Raw genomic sequence first — 9,324 nt, forward strand, 5'->3', positions numbered from 1 at the left:
ATTTTATTTTATTTTATTTTATTTTATTTTATTTTATTTTATTTTATTTTATTTTATTTTATTTTATTTTATTTTATTTTATTTTATTTTATTTTTACCCCGCCCATCTGGCAGAGTTTCCCAAGCCACTCTAGGTGGCTCCCAACAGAGGACTAATAACAGAATAAAACTTCAAACATTAAAAACTTCCCTAAACAGGGCTGCCTTCAGATGTCTTCTAAAAGTCAGATAGTTGTTTATTTCATTGACATGGGGGGGGGGGAGTTCCACAGGGCAGGCACCACTACTGAGAAGGCTCTCTGCCTGGCTCCTGCAGTGTTGGTATATTCTTTCCCTTTGGGTTATTCTTCTTTTTAGCCATTGCATCCCCAGCAAAGATGCAAGCCCCTTACAACCTTCCATATCTTTTGTTCACTTAGTCTCTGGGCTGCTGTCCTATGACCTGGCCAGCATCCAAAGACAGCAGCAGGCAAAGGCTCAGTATCCCCCCCTGGTTTCAGAACAGGTGTGTGCATGTCTGTATGTGCGTACGTGTGTGTGTGAATCCATGTTTTTGCTAAGGCAGAGTGAGTCAGCAGCGACCCCCAAGGCTGGGAGTTTGGATCCCTTCGTCTCATTCAGTTCTGCCTTTCAACAGACACTGGGCTCCCCAGAGAAGTTTGATTCAGCCAGACTGTCTTCTTTGATTGGTGAAGGGAGAAGGAGGTTCAGGGGGCAGGATGAGCTGAGTGTGGCTCCAGGGTGAGGAAACCATGGGAAAGAAATGGAAACGCAGATTGCAAACTGGGCATGGGAGGTTGAGAAGGGATGTCTGGTTTGCACACACTAGATTCTTGTGTGAGTCTTGGGGATAAGAATCACTGTCACCCACCCTCAGTCTTTAGAAGAGGGAGGGGCATGAATCCAGATGTATCCACATGTATTTATTAATATTTGTTATATTTGAGGAATATATACTCCGCCTCTTTTTAAAAAAAAAAAAATCCTTGCGTGGCTTTCAAAATCTTAAAACACCACAAAATGGATTTAATTATATATTAGCTTTCGTAGATTTTCACGGGTACAGGAATGCAGGTTTTGGTGTCCTCGGGTGTCTTCCCGTGTAAAAGTTGGGGTGTCTAGGCGACGTTTCGACGAGGTCTCACTCGAAACTCGAGGTGAGACCTCGTCGAAACGTCGCCTAGACACCCCAACTTTTACACGGGAAGACACCCGAGGACACCAAAACCTGCAATTATATATTAATATATATATATACAAAACCCCAGAAAAATCAGTAATAACACCTTAAAACAAACAGGAAAACCCTGGCAAGTCAAAATGAAACAGACTGAACTAAAAGACAGGATAAAATAAAGAAACACCTTTGCCTGGCACTGAAATGACATCAGGATAGGTATTAGCCAGGCAAGCCTCTCTGAGATGAGTATTTATTACTACTACTACTACTACTACTACTACTACTACTACTACTACTACTATTGCAAGGAGCTCAAGGTGGCATACATAGTTCTCCCCCTTCCCATTTTATCCTCACAACAACCCTGTGAGGTAGGTTAGGCTGAAAGTGAGTGCGCTTCATTGCTGTGTGAAGATTTGAACCCTGGTCTCCCAGATCGCAGTCCGACACTTTAAGCACGCTGAAGCAAGTCTGAGTGTAGCAAATGATAGATTATTTACGTTTATTATAAGATTACCACTAGGGGGTATTTACCTCAGGTAGCCTTGTGTTACCAACAAGCCATCTCTGCAGCTTCCCCCCCCCAAAAAAAAAAATACGTTGGGCATCTCAGAAGAGGATGGTGTTTCACATAACTGGGGCCACTACTGACAAGGCTCTTCCTTGGCTGTTGTACATATGATGGGGAGAGACCCCCAAAGAAGGAGCTTGCTGCAGGGACAATAGAGGCAACCCATCTCTCCAGCCAGGTACCATGACTAAACGCTCAGAGATGTGTTTTTGACCAAAAGGTCCTGAGTAAATGTAGCAGAGTCACAGAATAAAGGGAAGGGTTCTTGGATGAGTCAGTAGCAGATGAAAGGCCTCTTCTGTACTAAGTCCAAATGTGGGCTATATCCAGTGGGGGACGTCTGAGCGCTAAGACCTGTCCTTGCCTGCCGCCAGGCTCAGCTGGTCATCCTGAGCACTGTTCGATGTTTTGCTGAGGTGCCTTTCCCAAGCACCAGCCTTACACAACCGGTTGATCGTCTTGTCTGGCAGAGCAGAGGGAGGCCGGAAGCACCTGAGGACGAGGAAACCAATTACTGCTCTTACGTGGCAAAAGCATTACAAAAGCTGCTTCCCAGTTCACTCATCATACTGATGGGCTGGTGTCACAAGCTCCCACAGAGGATACATTGGCAAAGACAGTTTCGGCCAGCCTACTCTGCAAGATGCAATGGCAACGTCAGGCGGAGGTAGGAAGCTGTTCCTGCCTCTTCAAGCCTCCAGCCCATCTCTGTCTCTCACTGGGAGCTGAGTTGCAACAAAGAACAGGAGCACGGCTCAGATTTGGAAAGGCTCCTCGTTGCCATGGGAGCATATTTACATATTTACATATAAGCTAAACAAGCTATAGCTTAGGGTCCTACTCTCTTGGGGGCCCCAAAAAAATTTAAAGGGGGGAAAAACTGGGTGCACATTTCCAAAATATAAGATAGAAAACAAATAAAATAAAACCTACATACAGCAACAGTGTTTTGTGTTGTGTAGGCTCCTATGATGTAGGTAATGGGCCCCACCTTCTAGCCTGCTCCCTAAAATATCACTGGTTTGCTCATTTCTATATACAGGGTACCTACATTCTGCATGGACTGTTATGGGCAAATGGCTTTAGATACCTATTAGGTCCATAAAGCATATATTCAACACAGCGGCAATTTGTTGTTGACAAAGGACAGCTGGACATATAAAGGGCCCCATTACCTTCAGTAGCTTAGGACCTCATCAAACCTAAATCCGGCCCTGCATGGGAGTCCTTGCTCTCACAGAGCCAAAGTTGTGAGGGCTGACCACAGTTATGCAATGGCATTCTACACATGCTCAGAGACACCCTACTTATTGTGACTCCACATAAGTGCATAGCCTTTGACAAGTTTATATTGAGCATTCGTTCCAGTTTGTTTACAGGGCAGTTATAAAAGAATAAGCACTCGCCCTGATTTCCTTGTGGGGTGCTGACACATCTTCCAAGTAATCACTCACTCACCCTATATTTCTCTGTGCATTCCCCCAACACTTTCCTGACTTAAAATGTACCCCGCAGAAGGGATTAAAGCACATACAACTGAAGAGGACTAAAGAGATATATCGCCCAAGCACAATAAATCCACACACCAAAAAAACCTGGACTTTTTGCAGTTTAGAAAGTGATGGGAGTCTGCATTTTGAAGTGTGGGGCAATGAATTACCAATGGGAAGGTATATGAACACTCTGCAAGGACATCAGGATGAATGCTCAGTGAAGACCAGATATATTCTAACCTCCATGTAAGCTTTGTGCTAGCAACTCAAAATAAATCCTCAATAGGTCATCTGAAGGAACTTCAAATATCACTTTGGGTTGGGTTTTCTTTTCCAGTGGACATTATTATTATTATTATTATTATTATTATTATTATTATATTTATATTCCGTCTCCCCACCCCCCCCAGACAGGGACTTGTTGTGCTAGGGCAACATAGCACTTTAATCCATGTTAATTGCACAAAACCTAAAGTTTCAGTATGCACCCCAACCCCTCCCACACAGCATTTACAGTTTGGACACAACTATAATTATTTTCCGTGTTTGTACAGTGGTACCTCAGGTTACATACGCTTCAGATTACAGACTCCGCTAACCCAAAAATAGTGCTTCAGGTTAAGAACTTTGCTTCAGGATGAGAACAGAAATCGTGTTCCGGTGGCGCAGCAGCAGCAGGAGGCCCCATTAGCTAAAGTGGTGCTTCAGGTTAAGAACAGTTTCAGGTTAAGTATGGACCTCCGGAACGAATTAAATACTTAACCCAAGGTACCACTGTATTAGTGCTTTTGAGTGTTTGAAGTGCTATGCCCGGTGGTGCATGCTTCAGCTGCTCACAGCAGTCCTGTAAGGCGGGCTGCTGATACATTATTGTCCCATATTGCAGATACAGGGGCAGAGACAGAGAGTTATTTTGCTGGCAGCTACTGTTTCACCAACAGAAAGAGCTGGTTCCAGAGCCATTGAATCCAACAGGAGGAGGCTAGGGTCCCAGTTACAGAAGGCAGAAGTCTTCACCAAAGTATGCACCAAGGAGGGCAGGAGGGCACACAGTCCAAACAAGCCAAGGTCAAGTGCAGTGAGTCAGATTAAGTCCAAACATGACCCAGAGACAAAGTCAGGCAGCAACTCCAGGGTCAATATCACAGGGAGCTGAAGGCAGATACAGAAGGCAGGAGGTCAAGACTCAGGAACAAGACCCAGAGACTTGTGCTGCTGTCAGCAAGAGGGGAACCTCATCTGCTCCGGCCTTCCCCTTAAGCACAGTTGCAACAGGGATCACTTACTCATAAGAAGACCAACAACTAGGGCTGTGTGGACACATACTGTGTGGTTTGCTTTTTGGCTTGGAACCAAAGCTGTTGTTGCTGGCGCTCTCAAAGACAGGGTAAGTCTGCTCCTTCCTCTGACTGTTCCATCGTCCAGTATAAACTGGGAGCTGGGGGAGTTCAAAGGGTCCCTCAGAACTGAATGCAGGGAGCCCTGCCTGCTCCTTAAGATCCTCAACCTGTGGAGTGTCTGATTCGTCCTCTGGTATCAGGTCAGGGCTAGGGCACTAGGCAGGATATTGGTAATTGCGCTTGTCACAGAACTTATGGGATAGGATGGCAAAGGTTTACGTATGGGGTTGCCAGCTGGTTGCTCCAGCAGGGCTCCTGTACTTTTGGCAGCTGCATAGCAGAGAGAAGAGCAGTATGTGAGGTGTTCCTTAGGGCTGCAGTTCCACATTCGGAACACCTTCATCTGTTGCTGTCCATCCTGGAGGTCACTTGGGGCAAGCAGGTTGGTGTCTGGAGTGTTAAGGTAATGTCCCTGTTGGGCTTTAAGTGTTATTGATGCACTGTACTCAAATCCCTGTGTGTGTGTGTGTGTGTGTGTGTGTGTGTGTGTGTGGTGAGGTCAGGCAGTTTTGCAGGAGCTTTCTCCTAAGTTTCCCATCTCCAGAGCTCCCCCTGGTGATCTCTAAGGCTGTATGGCAGGAGGACTGAGAAATGGAGCTCCGTGCGCAGCCTCTATGGCAGTGGTTTTCAACTAGTGGACCATGGCACCCTGGGGCGCCTTTTTCTAATTGCAAAGTCCATGGTAAATCCAGCAATTGAATATTTCTGCGGTGCCCGCCTTCCCTTGATGTCTGAGTGTTATGTACTGAGTCGAATAGGATCCAAACTGCAGCAGTCTTATTGGTCCTAGAACAATAGGATCCAAAAGGCAGCAGTCTGATTAGTCCTAGAACAATAGGATTCAGAATGCAGCAGTCTGATTGGTCCTAGAACAATGCAGCAGTATGATTGGTTGTCAGGAACCACCCAATCATGCTCCAGATTGAAGTGAATCCACAACCTGATTGACTTACAGTAGAATTCCGGAATTAGCCAATCATGTGCAGCCCATTGTGTAAATAATGTATATAAAGCAGATACTTTGAGGGGACTTTCATTCATTCCTCCTCACCACTATCAGCTGAATAAAGAGCATGAAATCACTTTGCGACTCTGAGTATATTTCACTGAGCGATTGTTAATCCAGCCATGGGTGTAGTAGCCGGGATTGCGGGGCGGGGCAGGCTTTTGTTAGGGTATTGATTTGTATTGATTGGTGGGCAGCTGCCCCCCTGCCCCTGCCCAGCCCTGCCAACCCCTCCGCACCCCTCTGCGCTGCTGCCTCTTTCGTTTCTCGAAGCGCCACTTCTTTCTTTTAAGCCTCTCTCTTTTCCCCCTTCCCCATTTCGGTTGTTTTCGCTCTGGGGTTTCCTGTGAAACTGTGGCGGAAGAAGAAGCCGGCCGAGACTGCAGTTTGGGTTTCTCCCAGCTGTCCCAAAGCAGAGGGGAAGTCGAGCCCTTTCTCCTCCCCCGACCCCACGGCAATCGCTGCCTGAGGATAGACGTGCCGCTTCTGACCGGTTGGGGGTGGGGTGGAGCCTTTTCATCAAGACCCATGATGTGACCAGTGGTCCGGTGACGTCATCCTGAAAACTCAAGACAGGGACTCTTAGGATCCCCTCCGGCCAAAGGTCAGAAAGACGGTGGTGGCAGACACAGGGCACGCGAGAGGTGGCATTTCGCTTCCAGATAGAGGGCCTTCTCAGTAGTGGCACCCACCCTGTGGAACGCCATCCCTTTAGATGTGAAGGAAATAAGGAACTATCTTATCTTTAAAAGACATCTGAAGGCAGCCCTGTTTAGGGAAGTTTTTAATATTGAATGCTGTATTGTTTTTAACACTTGATTGGAAGCCGCCCAGAGTGGCTGGGGAAACTCAGCCAGATGGGCGGGGTATTAATAATAATAATAATAATAATAATAATAATAATAATAATAATAAACGCCCCTGTGTGTTGTCACCTTATCCTCTCCAGCCCCTGAAACTGAAGCTGAAGCTGGGAGGTGGACCTTAGCTGTGACACACCCCCCACACACACTCACACTTGGCTTTCCCCAACAATATACAAGGCAAACACAGGCACACACACTAAATCTGAGTCACGGGTCAGTATTAGAACTAGCAGAATATCATCAAGGGGCGCGCATGGACTTACTTCCCTTGGGAGTTTGGACGCGCTTCTGTGAGGAGGGGCAGCGGCAGAGACCCTGATGACTGGCGAAAGAAGAGCCCTGCTGGGGGAGAGGAAGGAAAGACCCCCCCCGACAGCCCCCAGAGGGACACCATCTCCCTTCCTCTGGCAGAATCCCCTGGTAATCCCTTTCATTGGATGACAACACCCACTCCAGGCCTAGCATAGTGAGCAGGGGGGAGGAAGTCCCCCCCCCACTCCTCAGCATACTAAACCTCAATTGTCTCTCCCCAGCTCCCATGGGCATAGCCAGAGGGGCCGCTGCCCCCCTAAATCAGGTAAAAAAAGGAAAAGCTAAATTGAAAGTAGAAGTAATCAGGATATTTGAAACTGAAATGCTCGCTTAGGTCAAAAGAATTAAGTAATTTAAGTGAAAGTAATTTAAAACAACTGTGGTTGAGACATTTCATTCCGAATCTGCTAGACGGAGACAGACAAGAGAATGGTGACAGGTGGGCATCCTAACGCCCACCAGCATAAATACTGCCACCTCCATCAATAATACACCCCTAAACGCTTCCGCGTGCACACTAGTCGAAAAGGCTCTCCGCCCCACAACTAGTGAACTTTACTCTTTGGCAGAGCTTGACAAGGGGCTTGGGTAGGACATTGCATACATACACCCCACTGGAAACTGACATGTGGACTCCACTCTGCCCAGGGCTGGATTTAGGCTTGATGAGGCCCTAAGCTACTGAAGGTAATGGGGGCCCTTTATATGTCCAGCTGTCCTTAGTCAACAACAAATTTCCGCTGTTTTTTGTGTTGAATATATGCTATACAGTATGGTAATTTATGGACCTAACAGGTATCTAAAGCCATTTGCACATAACAAAATGTGTATTTTATCAAGGTAATTGTTGAACTGAAATACAATTAAGAAGGAGTATATTAATAGTGAAATACAATTAAGAAGTACAGTATATTGATAGTGATAGTGATATTTTAGGGAGCAGGCTAGCAGGCAGGGCCCATTACTTACACCATAGGAGTCTACACAACACAAAACACTTGCTGTATGTACGTTTTATTTTATCTTATTTTTTTATCTTATATTTTGGAATTGTACATCCAGGGTTTTTTTCATTTAATTTTTTTTTGGGGGGGGGGCCAAGAGAGTAGGGCCCTAAGCTATAGCTTGTTTAGCTTATATGTAAATCTGGCACTGATCCTGCCCCACAGATATGCCGCCACAGCACCCAAGAAAGGGCTGAGCCTCAACAGACACCTGCAAACAGCAGCAGTAGGGATGGAAGCAGAGAACCATATAATTGTAGATTGGGAAGGGGCGCTGAGGATAATCTAGTGATTTTCTAGAATTTCTAGTCCAACCAGCTGAGATAGCTCAGTCGGTCGGCTCTTAATCTCAGGGCCCTGGGTTCATATCCCACGTTGGGCAAGAAGAGTCCTGCATTGCAGGGGGCTTGGGCTAGATAACCATCGGGGTCCCTTCCAACCTCATGATTTTATTCTAACCCTCTGCAATGCAGGAATATGCAGCTGCCCCAGAGATCGAACCTGCAGCCTTTGCATCATTAGCACCACACTCTAACCAACTGAGCCATGCAGGCCAGCATTCATAGTGGTTGAATGCTGGAAATTAGGCGAAGGTCATGCTTGTTGGGTTAGCAGAAAAACTGGCATGTCACCTGCATGTTGCCTGATCTATGAAGACCACTACCATCATAATCATCATCATACTCATCATAATCATCATCATAATTTATATCCTGCCCATCTGGTTGCATTTCCCCAGCCACTCTGAACTGCTCACAACAGAATATTAAAAACACAATAAAACATCAAACATTAAAAACTTCCCTAGACAGTGCTGCCTTCATGTGTCTTCTAAAGTCAGATAGTTGTTTATTTCCTTGACATCTGATGGGAGGGTGTTCTACAGTGGTTCCCTGTAACTTCACTTCTTGCACTGAGGGAACCGCCAGAAGGCCCTCGGCGCTGGACCTCAGTGTCCTGCCTGAACAATGGGGGTGGAGACGCTCCTTCAGGTATACTGGGCGGAGGGCATTTAGGGCTTTAAAGGTCAGCACCAACCCTTTGAATTGTGCTCGGAAATGTACTGGCATAAACGCACAGAAATCTTTGGAAAGGCGTGCTGGCGTGAAATAGTTGGTAAATTATGCTGTATGAGTTAAGGCTCCTTTGGAACTCACCGGGACTGCTTTCAATGGAACAATCGTTAATTTGTATTTTGCTATGATTTGTTAATTGATTTCTCAAACTTTTAATAAAAATGTTTTAAAAACAACAACAAAACACCTACAGATAGGGAAGAGGAGACCAGGTGGATGGATCCGCCTGCAGTGTTGGGCCGCTGGTTCTCGCGCGGCTCAGTCCCCAATCCAGAAGTGCTCTCTCGCTTCCTTAGGGGGACGCGCCGCCGGGCTGCCCAGAGAAGCAGCGGGACATTCCCCGAGGGAGGTGGCGTAGGCGGGGATTGCCCCGAGGGAAGCGAAAAACGTCCGCGCTTCCCTCCCCGCCCACCTCG

The sequence above is a fragment of the Podarcis gaigeae genome, assembly GCF_964106915.1.
Source record: "Podarcis gaigeae genome assembly, chromosome: 15".
Classification (NCBI taxonomy): Eukaryota; Metazoa; Chordata; class Lepidosauria; order Squamata; family Lacertidae; genus Podarcis; species Podarcis gaigeae.